Source organism: Balaenoptera acutorostrata, chromosome 21 (assembly GCF_949987535.1).
Source record: "Balaenoptera acutorostrata chromosome 21, mBalAcu1.1, whole genome shotgun sequence".
Taxonomy (NCBI): domain Eukaryota; kingdom Metazoa; phylum Chordata; class Mammalia; order Artiodactyla; family Balaenopteridae; genus Balaenoptera; species Balaenoptera acutorostrata.
In genome coordinates, this window is record NC_080084.1 from 3930721 (window position 1) to 3945472 (window position 14752).

Below are 14752 nucleotides of genomic sequence, written 5' to 3' on the forward strand. Positions count from 1 at the left end.
TCAGTGCCTACTTCAGGGTCAATGGGATTAGTTTTAATTTCCTGTTGATTTTACAGCATCAGAAATGGAAATCATGGCCATAAACTTCATGAATCAAATTGACTCCAAATGATCCCAGTCTCATCTGGATTAAAATTTGAAACTCCTTTTTCTCTGCACTTCAAATCCATGATCTTTCTGGAAACACTTGCTAAGAATAGTTCTGGAGGAGTTTGTTTATGGACACAAGTCAAAAATTAAATTGTTTATGTCAAAGAGAAGTAAGATGTCGATATGGGTATCACTGCAGCTAAGTCAGGAGTTGAATTATTGGCTTTTTAATTAAATTGAGGCCCATTTTTTTCCCTGGGAGTGCAGAAGTGGCAGAAGCTTAGGAAGAAATCTACTAGGTACTAGGCAGTATCCAAAGCACTTGATTTGTGGAATTGTTTTTAAACCCATATAAAAATACTGGAAAGGACTGAGGTTCAGGTAGGCGGAATGCCTTGGCAGGGGCAGATGGCGTGGCAGGGAGACCCAGCGTTTGCACAAAGTTTGTCTGCCGCTGAAGCTCCTGTGCCCAAGCGTGGCGGCAGCGGCCTTGCAGCTGCTTTTTTGTCATTCTTGAACAGGACTGCAGACCTGGAGCATGGGGTCCACAGCTCACACCACTGTTGGATGCGCTGCAAGCAGCAAGGTGCAGTGTGTAGACACGGTAGGTTCTTTGTAAATACGCATGAAACGAACAGAGGCAGCAACTGAATAGTCAACAGGGTTGGTGAGAAACTATGTTCATGAACAGGGCACGTTACCTTCCAGGGTCCCTGCAGGTGAGTGTAAAGCTGACCTTGAAGAAACCAAACAAACTACCCACCCAAAAAGAAAAGTCTCTTTTAATATCATTTGCTGTTCATAAGCGTGCCTGTTTTTAACTGTCTTGCCACATACTGTTTTCTTGCTTGGTGTTTTCTTCCAAGCTACCTGTAAACAAATTATGCATTCATAATCTTATGGCAGGCTGGCTGGATCTAACAGAGTCAGGAAGGCTTCCAACACATTAAGTGTTCTTGAAGGTTATAAAAAGGAGGACTAATTATCGCACTGATGTGATTATAAGAGAGATGCTCGAGGTCTCTCTTTTTTTTCTTTTAAAGAATGAGGCTTGGCCCCATCTCATGTCTTACACAATTTTTTAAAAACTTTATTTTGTTTATTTATTTTTGGCTGTATTGGGTCTTTGTTGCTGTGCGCGGGCTTTCTCTATTTGCGGCGAGCAGGGTCTACTCTTGCGGTTGCGGTGTGCGGGCTTCTCATTGCGGTGGCTTCTCTTGTTGCGGAGCACGGGCTCTAGGTGTGCGGACTTCAGTAGTTGTGGCGTGCAGGCTCAGTAGTTGTGGCGCACGGGCTTAGTTGCTCTGTGGCATGTGGGATCTTCCCGGCCCAGGGCTTGAACCCGTGTCCCCTGCATTGGCAGGCGGATTCTCAACCCCTGCGCCACCAGGGAAGCCTCGATGCTGGAGATCTTGACTCACTGGGATTTTGACAGCAGCCAGAGTGGTTAAGACGCTTTGAGAAACAGCAGAGGTGATCTATTTCCACCAAGTGATTTTCTTAAATCTGTGCCATGGGCGGTATACCTATAGGCTCCTGAGCAAGAGGACGGACTAAATAAGGCGTGGAGTCACTGGGGTTGGAGTGGTGGTGCGTCGCTGGTGCTCACAGTGGGAGCCTGTGAGATTTTATATTTAGTGATAATACCTCTCCCGTAGCCATCTGTCTCTCTCTTTAATAAGCAATGTTCCTTATCAGGTGATTTGTGTACATCGATTACACCATTATACTTGTTAAATATTAAAGCGTTTATCCCCCCCTTGTGTGAAGTCTAATTAGGCAAAGCGCTCAGCGCAAGCCTGGATTATCAGAGTAATAGTCTGCTCGTTACCTGTGACATACCTCAGCTTCCTGGATCATTTGTGTGTTTTTTTTTCCTCCTATCAGAGTGCCCGTGTACCTAATATAGTGCAGGAGGGTTTGGTGAAGGGTTCAGCACTGTCGGGCCATTAAGAAGGGGCCTGCTACAAAGATTATGAAACCTTTCAAAAATGAGTGGAGCGACGTATTATCTATAGTTGGCATTTTTCATGAATCAGTCTTCTGAACAGATATTTCTGATGAAACTAATTTGACTAAATTAAAGAATCTTAAAATAGCTTTAAAGGCTAAAAATACAAGTTACAATGTTGTTTGGAAGAAGAGAAAACCCATCAGTAAGTAGTTGCATCTTATACATGCTGCTGATGAAAAGAATAATTTTAGATGTCGAACCAGTATCACCTGAAAGTCCATGAGGTGGTCCATTACTTACTTTTTCAGCTTATTTCTTCTGTGCAGTCTAATGCAAAAATTAATTTGCATCATGGATTTCCTAGCAAGCATTTTATTAGTATAAGGCCAAAAGTAAGGTTATGAATCAGGCTAGTATCTTTGATAAGTTATCTACATCCTTTTGAGACAATCCTTGTAATGAACATTGTTTTTTTTGGAAGTGTTCGTGGAACTCCCTCATTATTTACATTCCTAAAAAAATCTGCAGTCTGCTGTGAGCATGTACACACACACACACACACAGGAACATGCATGTGCACACGTGTAATCTGGGGCTGATGGGCCTGAACCAGATAAGGACTAGGCCCAGTTTATTGCTTATTATTCTCAGGGAGAAAAGCTTTTAAGCCGTGTTTCATGTAATGGGTGGCTATCAGGGCGAATCGGTTTTTCCCTCTCATGGTCCCAGCAGCTCATGTTAGGGTTTTGAAAGCGCCTTCATCCCTTCACAATTGCAAATAGCAGTAGCGTCACTTGCCCTTCATGCACTATGGAAAGAAAGCAGCCTGTTATCTCCTTAAAATGAGAGTTTATTTTGGGTTGTTTTTGAATGTAGTCAAATCAAAATGAGACTTAGCTCTGAGTTAAAATATGGATATAAAGATCAGAGAATGGAAGGGAACTCACAGGTCATCTGGTCTCATGCTTCTGCTTCTCTAGTGGGGAAGCTGAGGCAGGGAGGCATGTGTCTCCTCAAGGTCACATGGTGTTAGCAGGGGTCCCACTCTACTGCACTTGTCTGCAGGCCTGATGGTGACCCTTGGGCCAGGTCCCACCTTCCGGCCCTTCACAGGTATAGTGTACCTGGGCCTGGATCAGTTCGAAAGTTTTTTTAAATTTAATTTTTATTTTATACTGGAGTCTAGTTGATTTACAATGTTGTGTTAGTTTCAGGTGTACAGCAGAGTGATTCAGATATACATGTACATATATCCACTCTTTTCCAGATATTTTTCTCACATAGGTTATTATAGGATATTGAGCAGAGTTCCCTGTGCGACACAGTAGGTCCTTGTTGTTAATCTGTTTTATATATAGTAGTGTGTATATGTTAATCTCAAACTCCTAATTACTCCCTCCCCCCACCTTCCCCTTTGGTAACCATAAGTTTGTTTTCGAAGTGTGTGAGTCTGTTTCTATTTTGTAAAGAAGCAAAAGCTAAGAGAATTCAGCACCACCAAACCCGCTTTACAACAAATGCTAAAGGAACTTCTCTAGGTGGAAAAGAAAAGGCCACGACTAGAAATAAGAAAATTATGAATGGGAAAGCTCACCAGTAAAGGCAAACATACAGTAAAGGTAGGAATTCATCCACACACAAATATGATATCAAAACCAGAAATTGTGGGAAGAGGAGAGCACAAATGCAGGATATTGGAAATGCATTTGAAACTTAGAGATCAACAAGTTAAAATCTTGCTGATCAAATTCAACAAATTGTGTGTAAATATAGACTGCTATGTCAAAACCTCATGGGAACCACAAACCAAAAATCTACAGTAGATACACACAAAAAAAGGAAAAAGCAATCCAAACACAAGATAGTCACCGAATCACAAGAGGAAGGGAAGAAAAAAGACCTGCAAAAACAAATCCAAAACAGCTAACAAAATGGCAGTAAGAACATACATATCAATAATTACCTTAAATGTAAATGGATTAAATGCTCCAACCAAAAGACATAGACTGGCTGAATGGATACAAAAATAAGACCCATATATATGCTGCCTACAACAGACCCACATCAGATCCAGGGACACATACAGACAAAGTGAGGGGATGGAAAAAGGTATTCCATGCAAATGGAAATCAGAAGAAACCTGGAGTAGCAATGCTCATGTCAGATAAAACAGACTTTAAAATAAAGACTAAGAGACAGAGAAGGACGCTACGTAATGAGCAAGGGATCAATCCAAGTAGAAAGGTGTTGAAGGAAAGCTTGCTGCCTTACAGCCAACTCGAGGCAGAGTGGGTGTAGTCTGAGCCCGTCCGGGGTTGGAGAGCTTACATTTTGTACCTGCTCATGGGCCTATTCCTAGAAGTGGAGAACTGGGAGCCAGCGTGTGCCTCTGAACACCTCTGAGTTCAGCAGGGGGTCAGCAGGGAGGCCGCCGTCTGCTGTCCTGGGATGATGATCCAAGGGAGGGGCGCCTGCCGCTTGGCCGACCTCAGCTGTGAAGGCCCAGAGTCTGGCCTTTTCCAGCCTGCGGTGGCATCGTCAGGCCCCGAGTAAGTCATCCAACTAACACACCCCAGGGCACAGGGGTTAGGGGTTAGTTCACCTTGACAAATAACTGTCTTGGTGGTTGGTAAGAAGCGTGGTGGTTCAGCACGTGGGGTCTGAAGCCTAACGTATTTGGGTTGCACTAGCTGCCGTGTATGGAATTTAGGCAAGTTACCTTCCTACTTGAGCCTCAGGCGTTTTGTCTGTAAAATGGGAATAGTAGCAAACATTTATATTGTACTTACTATGTGACAGTTGCTGTCTCAGTGCTTCAGGACTGAGCATGTACTCTTCACAGCAACCCTATGAGGTAGGTACTACCGTCATTCCCACTTTACAGATTAGGAGACTGAGGCCCAAAGAGGTTCAGTGAATTGCTCCAGGTTACACAGCTGTTAAGGGTTGGAGCCAGGGTGTGAATCTTGGCAGCCCGTTGCTCTTTATCTCTCTCCTCTGCTTCCTCTCAGTGGGATTAAGATGATTGTCAGGATCAAGTGAGATAAGCCCTCACGCAGTATCAGCTGTCCTCGCTGATTGTAGCAAAGCTGCCAGTGCCTCAGTAACAGCAACAGGAGAATCTACGTGATCAGCGCCTTCTTCACCCGTCACCCAGCTCCTAGAAACCGGATCATGATCAGAACGTCGCTTTGGCAATTACAGAAGTCACACAGAATTCGGAAGGCTTAACCAAACGTCCCTCTGTGTGGACAGTGTGGGCACAGCCATAGGAGAGCCAACCGGGGCTGGGGGGCTGCGGGGCCGAGCCGATGGCCGAGATTCCTTTCCAGCTCGCAGGACCTGGTGACTTTCTCCGCTGCAGGTGGCTCTGGGGTTCCAGACAGCAGCTCTGAACTATTTCCCCTCATCTGTCATCTGGACGGTTGAGTGGGTCAGATCCACCCAGGGCGCTGTCACTGACCTCCGCCGCAGAGGTCAAGGGTGACACTCACACCTTCGAGGAAGTCTCACCGCTGACCAGCATCCGCCACTTCGTGTTGAGTTCACAGCCTCGTCGTCAGGTGCAGGCTTCTTTCCAGATTGTGTTGCTATGGAGTTTAGAGATTATGCTGTGTCTGTTCCTTGTTTCCTTTTAAATTCATAAGTCATGATAAGTATATGTGTATGTAACGTGTGTGTGCCTTTTGACTTATAATAATAAAGCGAGTAACGATCCAGTAAGCATCTAGAACGTTCCCTCTGAAGCCCCTCCCATGTACTTCCAGGTCTTATTTCCTTCCTTCCTCCTGCCCTACCCGAGGGGTAACTGCTCCTCCAGATATCGTGTTAATCATCTCCTAGCTTTATTAGAGTTTTACCACCAGTGTGCATCCCCACATAATTTATGGTTTTTGTGACAGGCTGTTGAATTGGAAAACTTGACTAAAGCCTCCAGATGCACTAGATAGCAGTTACAAAAATGAGGTGTCAGCACGACTGAGATGGGCATTTTCAGAGGCAGTATCGGAACATGAGGCTCACAGCTCTCGAAAATCCTCCTTACTGTGAGGGTATAAGAAGCCCCCATCTATCTGGAGAATCTTCTGCTGTGAATCTGCGCCTCCTGGAGGAAATGGGGGTGGAGGTCCGGCCCACGCACCCCGAGCCCTGTGTCCCCTCAGCTGGGCGCGTGGTGGGCTGGCTCTGACTCTGGTGAGACATTTGGGGGTGTGGAGAGTGAAGAGCAGCTGGGACAGGCCTCCCCACCACTGCCGTGTTTCTTGGGGCCATTGTAGGGGGGCTCCCCCTGGACCAGGTGTGGCCCCTGCAGGGAGGGAGAGCCAGCCTGGAACTTGACCCCTGCCCAAGGACACAACCAGTGGAGAGCTTGTGGAGTGAGTTTCAGGGTCTGGGTGCATCGCCCACACCACAGGGATTGGAGGGGAGCCGCTCCCTGGAGAATCCACAAAAGCGCCCACGAGAGTCAGAGTCAGGCCTGAGTATCGGCTGGTCCGTAGACTGCAAAGCCGTCTGTGCTGGTGAGGAGGAAGTTTGCCTGCATGTAAGAGAAACAACAGTGGTAACACACAGTAGAAGTTAATTTCTCTCTTACGTAGAATCAGTTGGGAAGTAGGCAGTTCAGGGATGGGATGGGAGCGCCACGCAGATGTCAAGGTCACACCTCCTAGTTCACTGCCCCACGGCCCAGGCCCATGACTGTGGTCCTCGTGCTACTGCTCAGAGGGGCTGCTGCAGCTCCAGCCATCATGTTACAGTTCAGGCAGACAGAGGCAGGATCTGCTCTCTCCCTTATAAGGATACTTTCAAGATACATCACCCAACATTTCTGCTTATATGCCATTAGCCAGAGTCGAGTCACGGGGTCAGGCCCAGCTCCAAGAGAGCCTTGGAAATATAAACTTGTTGCTGGGTAGCCATGGGCCCAGCTTAAAGTTGGGATTCTTTTTGTCAAGAGGAAGGGACTAGTGGATATTGGGAGGCAGCCAGCAGCCTGTGCCACTTCTTTTTCATGGCACTAGCAGTCAGGTGGCCTTTCTCCACGTTCCAACGCTGGAGGGGAGGATAACCGCGGCCAGCAAGGGGGGAGGGGGAGGGGAGGAAATGCAGAAGCCAATGTCTCTTACTCTTTCTGGCCTTACTTAAAGGGTCGATAATACACTGACCTGACATTTTATTTTCTGAGTCACAGTTGTGTTTTGTGACTTAAATTAACTTTAGGACTTTCTGTTACCTACAAGTGGCCAGAGAATTATGGGACCTACCAGAGTTTCCCTTGGGTAGCAGGGGGAAAACATACCGCTTGAATATTATATTTATTTCAACTTAATTCTTTGTTATATAAAACCACCATGCCGTTTTCACACCTAAAATATTAATAATCATCCTTTAAAAATCGCCTAATACCCAGGCCATATTTAAGTTTTCCTCGTTTTGTAATTACCTGTGGTGATGGACGTTAACTGGACTTGCTGTAGCGATCGTTTTGCAGTTTGTACAAATATTGTATCATTACATTGTACATCTGAAACTAATTATATTATGTTAGTTATACCTCAATTAAAAAAATATGTACTCTAACCTAGTAAGTCTGCTTATAATGATTCATCCTATGGAGATCATCAGACTAGTATCCAAAGGTGTGTAAAAGCATGTTCATCGAAACCTTATTTGTAGAGAAAAGATCCTAAATATCACTCAGTGGGAAATGGGTTAAGACATTACGATGCCTCCATACAGAGGAATTATTATCAGCCATTAGAAAGAATGATGTAGATGATTGATGATGTGCACACATGATTAAACTATATTGATGAGCGGGGTGGGGGGGGGAAGGTTTCCTTGATTATCCTTGATTATCTCAAGGAGTATCTTTTTCTTTGTTTGCATCTCATTTCCAAAAGGTCAGCATGTGTGAGGTGTGTTTCAGGTGTATTTCAGCTGGCATAGGTTAGCCCTCAGTGTTCCCCTATCAGCAGAAAGACCTAGACCTCTCAGCACACACAGTGCCTGGTGCGTTGCCTCCGTGACCCTGTTTTAGGACTTTGGAGGAGGTTAGCAATAGTCCGTATTCATGTGTCACACAGCTGCTGACTTATAAATCAGAAAGCTTGAGACGGTGGAGTTTGACTTGGGGCTTATCCTGAACAGAGAATTGATTTATTCTTACCAACAGAAAGTAAAGGTCTTCAAAGTGGGAAATAAAGGAATCTATTTTATGCTTAAATAGAATTTCACATTGATCATTGATCGAGTGCGGGCCTTGGATGTGATGTTGTAATGGTAACATACCACAAGGAGCTTATTCCAAATTGACTAGGGTGCTTTGTAAGATTGTGTATTTAGAATATATGGATATGATTGTATTTTTATTTAACCTGAATTTACTGGATACCTTCCACATGAAACACTGCTGTGTCAGACAAAAGACATGGAAAACAATGGGTTTTCTTAGGTCACTATTGCCTCTTCTCCCCTCTTCTTTCCACATGTTTTACTCTTTATCAATATATGTTATTAATCTTCAGAAATCCTCTTTCAGTGCTCTACCATTCCCCAACATGTCAGTCTAAACGGCTGGTTAAGGAGTATCATCGTTTAAAACTACGGGTTCTCCAGTTTTTAGGTATTTATATTTTATCCTTTTCATACTTACAAATGAATTTGAGATATCCACATGTTCTACTTTTGAAAAAGAACAAATAAAGAACAACAACAAACCCAGTATCATCAAAGTTACAAAATAGATAAATTAGAAATTACTTACATTCCATAAAAAAAAAAAAACCACCACCAAACTCTCCTTCATCCATGCAGTGATACAAGGTAATACAGATAGCAGTTCATATGGCGAGGTAGTGTATTTGGAAACGACATAACTTTTAAAGATGCACGTATATAACTTTTTTGCAACTTGACTTCTTGCCAAAAGTAAGGTGTCTGTGAATACTTCTTACTTTGGGTGTATATTGTCAACTCTTGAACCTTGATGTTATTATTTATTCATTTAACACGTGTTCATGGAGTCCCTGCTATATGCCCTGCATTGAGCTGGTGCCAGGGAAAAGTCACATGAAGACACAGCTGGTTTTTATTCTAATTTCAGGGTTGGGGAAATTCAATATCTAAGTGAAAGGTCAGCTACTGGAGAGTCAATTTGTGTTCATGTTTTGGTTTTCAAGAGATGGGCCTGGAGCGCGACAACTAATTTGATACCTGTTCTATGGCAGCTGATGAATAGAGTTACCCACAGTGGATACTTATGGATCTTAAATTGGTGTATTTTGTTGTAGAAATACTGTTAAAAACTCTAACTTTTGTATTTCAGGAAATTAAAAATAGTGTTTTTGAGTGCAGATGTTACATGTTAATATCTGTCAAACACAGTAGGAGGAATACAGTTAGCCCTTGTTAGTTTATTTAAAAACATGCCATTTTTAACACACTAGTTTCTAGAAAACAAGGAAGGTCTGATTAAAGCTAGATTGATCCAGATTGCAGCATTTGGCTTACATTACTTAATTCTCTTAACTTGGAAGATTTAGAATTGATTGTAAGAAAGGGTTTGGCGAATGACAGTTTTTTGGAAATGTTCTTGTTTTCTGCGTGCTATCAATGCATTATGGAGATAAAAACTCTGATAAATTTCATCAGATTTCACTCTGATGAAATGGCAAATACAGAGTTGCAGCGTGGCCTGACAACTAGGTTATTATTTGATTCAACAGTTTAATTTATTTTCTAAATGATTAACCATGACAACAGTTTAAAAGAAGTTCTTAACGTAAAATTATAGAGGACGCTGACAAGTAAATATCTGCTCTTTGTTGATCAGGAATTAAAGCCTAAGCAAGAGCTTTTCTTTTTCTTTTTTTTATTGTGGTAAAATACACATAACATAAAACTTACCATCTTAACCATTTAAAAGTGGTTACTTAAAAGTGTACAGTTAAGTGACATTAAGTATATTCACATTGTTGTGCAGCCATCACCACCATTCATCTCTGGAACTCTTTTAGGAGCTGATTGTTATTACTGTTATCTTGAAGTGCCGTGCTCTAGCTAGCCTGATGGAATTTCATTACGGACAGGTGGCATCGCACGTTCTCAGGTCTTTAAGTTTTAAGGTGGTGTGTCACAAAACACCCATCTTTAGAGGACTCATGAGGCCCTTTCTTTAAGGGCGCCCTTCCATTTCCCCATACTCCCTAATCCCAGTGGGGATCCCAGCCAAGGTTAGTTCTGCTACCGAGTCCAAGCTTGTACTGCTCACTGCACGACAGCCAGTAAATTGAGAGATGAGGTGTTGGGACAGGGAATAGTAACTTTATTTGGAAAGCCAGCAGACGGAGGAGACGGTGGAAGAACCACCGGAAGTGTCCGGAAGAACCATTTTACCCAAGTTGGAATTCAGGCTGCTTTTATACTGAAAGGGGAGGAGCGTGGTTAGTTGTTGTAAACTTCTTGGTGCTGGAATCCTTTGTTCTTCCAGCTGTCCACGTAGGTCAGGTCAGGATGTTCCCTTAAACCTCCAACAAGGCAAAGGTTATTCTCTGTTCTGCAACTTTTTATCCTTATGTGAGTGGGAAAGTGTTATACCTTTAAAGGTCAGAGCCTTGAGAACGGCTTCCTGTATATTTCAGGCAATAGGCAACATTCTTAACTTGCAGCAAAAGCAACAAAATACAGAGTTAAAGAAACAGATCCAATATGGAGTCAGATTTGTTCTTCCCTATTACAATTACCTGAGGCTTCCTCAAGTTCTCCCACTTCTCCTCCCAGGGGTATCTGCTTAAAGTCCCCACAAGCTTTAGACCGTGTCCTGCTGGCTGAAGGATGCAGGAGGCCAGGTCACGGTCATCCCGGGCGTGGTGCATGAGAGCAGCCTTTCGGGGGTAGTGAGGAAGGTCTGGCCAGTGGCAGTTGGAGTCTGGTTTGCAAGATGATCAGAAAATGGAAAACACGAGAATTAGTTGTTACCGACAAGCACCAGCAACTTGAAGGACACACTGCCCTAGGAGGAGAGTCAGAGGGTGGCCAGAGCTGGGCTGCTGCGCCCCCTTGGGAGTTGCTGGCTGGGCCTGGAGGCGCCGCTGCCGGTGACCACGTCTGTGTCTCCACACGGTCCACATTATCACGTGACTTTTTTTGCTCGTTCCCCACCCCCTTTTCTTAGATAAAGTCCATTCAGAATAGCAGTCACTTACACATTGTCATTCTCAGCATGGACGTAATACATGTTTAACGATGCAGAACATTTTTAGTCATTTAGCGTAAGCAGTTTGTGTATTAACAACTTGATTGGCGGGTCTCCAGCGTGCAGATTCTCTTGGTGCTGCACTTCGGCCCTCTCCGGAGCCAGGGCCGATCTGGGAGCCTGGCCTCCTTCCCAGTAGTCGTCCTGTCTGTGCCTTCATGATCCTTTGGTTGGTTAGGATTTGGGGATGATGATACTGAGAGTCTAAAGAAGGGAGTGTGGTGACTTGTAATGTGATTTTGGCTTTGCGTTTCTCAAGGAACGAGCTTTCTGCTTTTCTATCACTGAGGAGCTGAGAGTCGGGGTTGCAGAGTGGGGGTCTCTGTCTGCTTCGTGGGCACCTTCAGAAAGATTGGAAGGACTTACCTAGGAGGTCTCTAGTCTGGTGGGCTCCCCCTGCACCACCCTTCCCTGTGGTCCCCCCTCGGTCACAGGGATGGCCTGGTCCTGCTCACGTCCATGTTCCTCCTGGGAGAGCTCAGCGGCGCTCCCTCCAGGGAGCTGGGGTGGTCGGGCATGTGTCCCTCCCTGAGGCAGGAGCCTGGGATCATCTCCGTGGAACACGCTGCAACCCTTCTTTCTCACTGCTGCAGAGTGTCCCCAGGAGGAACCCGGAGTCCCCTCCTCCCCAAGCGCTGGGTGATGGGGATTACCCTTCCCTGGGGGGTCAAGGACCGGGAAGGGAAGTCTTGTCACATTCTAGGTATGTGCCCCGTATGTCCTGGAGCTGGATCCTCTGCGCCTGGGCAGTTCAGGAGAAAAACATCGTTAGATTGAAGTGAAAGGAACCATAGACTCCTGGTTTGCCTCGGTGAGGTCCTGGGCTCTGTCAGTTGACCTAGATCTCGATCGAGTGGAGATCTCTCTGGAGTCTAGCTAGCGCTCTGATACTGAAGCTTCTCTACAGCAACCCGGGCTGTCCAGTCCGTGTTTGAATACTTCTGGGGACAGCAAACTCACCACTTTATGATACGGTCCATTCTGAAAATGGGTGGCCCAATTTGAAAGCTTTCCATATGTTTTCTACAGCTGCTACCCATTGGTCTTAAATTCTGCTCCTTAGAGACACGAAGTGCAATTGGGTAAGATGGGTACAGTTTGCGTGTGAACCCTGTCTGGAAACATGCCCCCAGTCATGTAACAAGCAAGCAGGCAAGCACACACATGAATGCGTAAGTATCAGAGTGAGCTGAGCCTGCTTCTTGACTCCATGTGTTATTTTGTGTGATTTTCTCCCTTGGCTTAACATGCCAACATTCTTGCCCAGAGCTTCCGAGTGCATGCGTTAGTTTTCAAAAGATACGACTTTCCTTCCTGGCAACAGTGGTACATTTCAACCACACTTGGGCTGAATCTGGTAGGCCCAATTTAACTGGTTTATGCCGTTATGGAAATATCTGTGGGATATTTTGTCAGAGGACAGAGATGAAATTTGTGTTAATTGCCTTGGGTAAATATATTCAGCTTAAAAAAGAAAGGGAACAGTTAAAATTTCCCCTTGGTAAACTCGCCAGTAACATGACATCTGTAAACTCATAGCTCCTTGCCTGAGGGATAATTTTATTTAGTCCTCTTTTCTTTCACTTTCTTGAAAGGCCCAGGCTAGAGGGGAATTAAGTCTCCTAGGGTCCAGGAAAGAGTTAATTTTTTTTCCACAGTGCAGTAATACACACCTAAAACCATTCCAGAGTTTTGGGTAGAACTTGTAAGAAAGTATTAAAACTGGAGAAATGAATTAACAAGCCGCCTTTTTATGCGGCAGCAACGCGCCTCTTCACTGAATGAATAGCACTTTATCCTCAGCTGCGTAATCGTGGGCAGAAATGTGGAGCCATCCCTGCATCAAGGAGGGTGCCTGTGTGTGTACGTGTGAGTGGGTGTGCCTGTGTGTGCGTGCGTGCTCAGATTAGAACAGATCCATGCAAATAAGACGGAAAGTCTGACCTAAACTCACAGAACCTCGAAAGAGAAGAATTTAGAATAAAACTCTATCTTCAGCTCACACCACTGAGTTTAAGCCTTTCTTAAACTTCATTCTTACTATAGTTCTAATAATTCCTGCTACCCATGTGGAGAATGCTCCACGTTCTGTTACTGAATGCAAGTTTGTGTGCCCGGCCCACAGTGAGGCCAAACAAATTGAAACTTTGGAGTTTGGAGCAGAGAAAAGTCTATTGCAGGGCCATGCAAGGAGATGGGTGGCTTGTACCCCCCCAACAAACCCCCCTGAACTCATCCAAGCATTGCAGCAAAGCACTTTTAAAGGCCAGGTGAGGGAGGGGCATGGTTAGTTGTTGCAAACTTCTCTGAGTCGGAATCCTTTGTTCTTGAAGCCGGTCAGTGTAGTTCAGGTACAGATGTTCCTGTAAACCTCCAACAAATGTTATTCTCTGTTCTGCAACTTTTTATCTCTATATGAAAGGACTCTTAAAGGTCAGAGCCTCAGAATGGGCTCTTCTGTATATTTCAGGCTACAGGCAACATTCTTTTACAAAAGGTGCAGAGCCAGCATGACTAAGCACAGGCCTCAGGGCTCAAAGGTTAAAGAAAAAGGAACAGATCTAATATGGAGTCAGATTTGTTCTTCCCTATTACAGTTCTAGCCTTCATCCTGCTCACTTCTTATTTTTAGGGCTGACTGATAGGTGTGTTAATATTTTTCCAAATCAAATAGCTGAAATATGACTGTAAAATCGAGACTACTTCTTGTGAAATAATGTAGACATAGAACAGTGATCCCTTTGTGCAGTGACTGTGATGTTTTACACAGACTAATTCCCTTAATCCTTGCAACAGCCTAAAGAGGTGGGCGCACCCGTTAGCTCCATTGTACAGACAAAGGAACTGAAGCTCTCAAGTCTCACCAGCTCACCCCGCTCGCCTCTGCCGAGGGGGAGCCCTGCCCGAGGCCCTGGCAGTTTGTCCTGGTGGCAGTTTGTCCTGAGTGTGGCTCAGTCACTCCTTGACATGGCCTCTCAGAGCGTAGCTCCTAGAACTACCGTCCCCCTTGTAGTGACATCCTGCGTCTGTTGTATCAGTTAGGATAAGGCCGAGAGGTTACCACAAAGAGACTCAACAATAATTTTTGCGGCTTAAGGAAAAGAAGGTTTTATTTCCCTCTCACGTGGTCTGAGGGGACATCCAGGCGAGCAGGGCAGTTTTGCTGCTGGGAGTCCTTCGTGACCTCAGGTTCCTATTCCTTCCAAGTCAGTGCTCTGTCACCTTTAGGGTGCTGTTGGCACCTGTGTGATGGGGGCTGGGTGGTGGCCATGCTCAGATTCGGCCCCTGGGGATGGGAAGGAAGTGGAGGTCACCTGCCCTGTGTCTGCTTCGGCTCTGAGGCCTTGTCCGCCCAGGCGCGGCACGTGATACCCTGTACATCTTCCATGGAACAGAACTTAGTCTCACCTGCCATGGGCACGGTGCCACGCCTGTCTGCAAGGAGGGAAGGG

The 14752-nt window shown here is 45.0% G+C and overlaps 1 protein-coding gene across 9 annotated transcripts in view; it reads left to right on the forward strand.

Annotated features, from left to right (window-relative positions):
• Positions 1-14752, forward strand: part of CSGALNACT1 (chondroitin sulfate N-acetylgalactosaminyltransferase 1) — a 343992-nt gene that overhangs the window by 12551 nt on the left and 316689 nt on the right. The gene's annotated exons all lie outside the window — the stretch shown is intronic.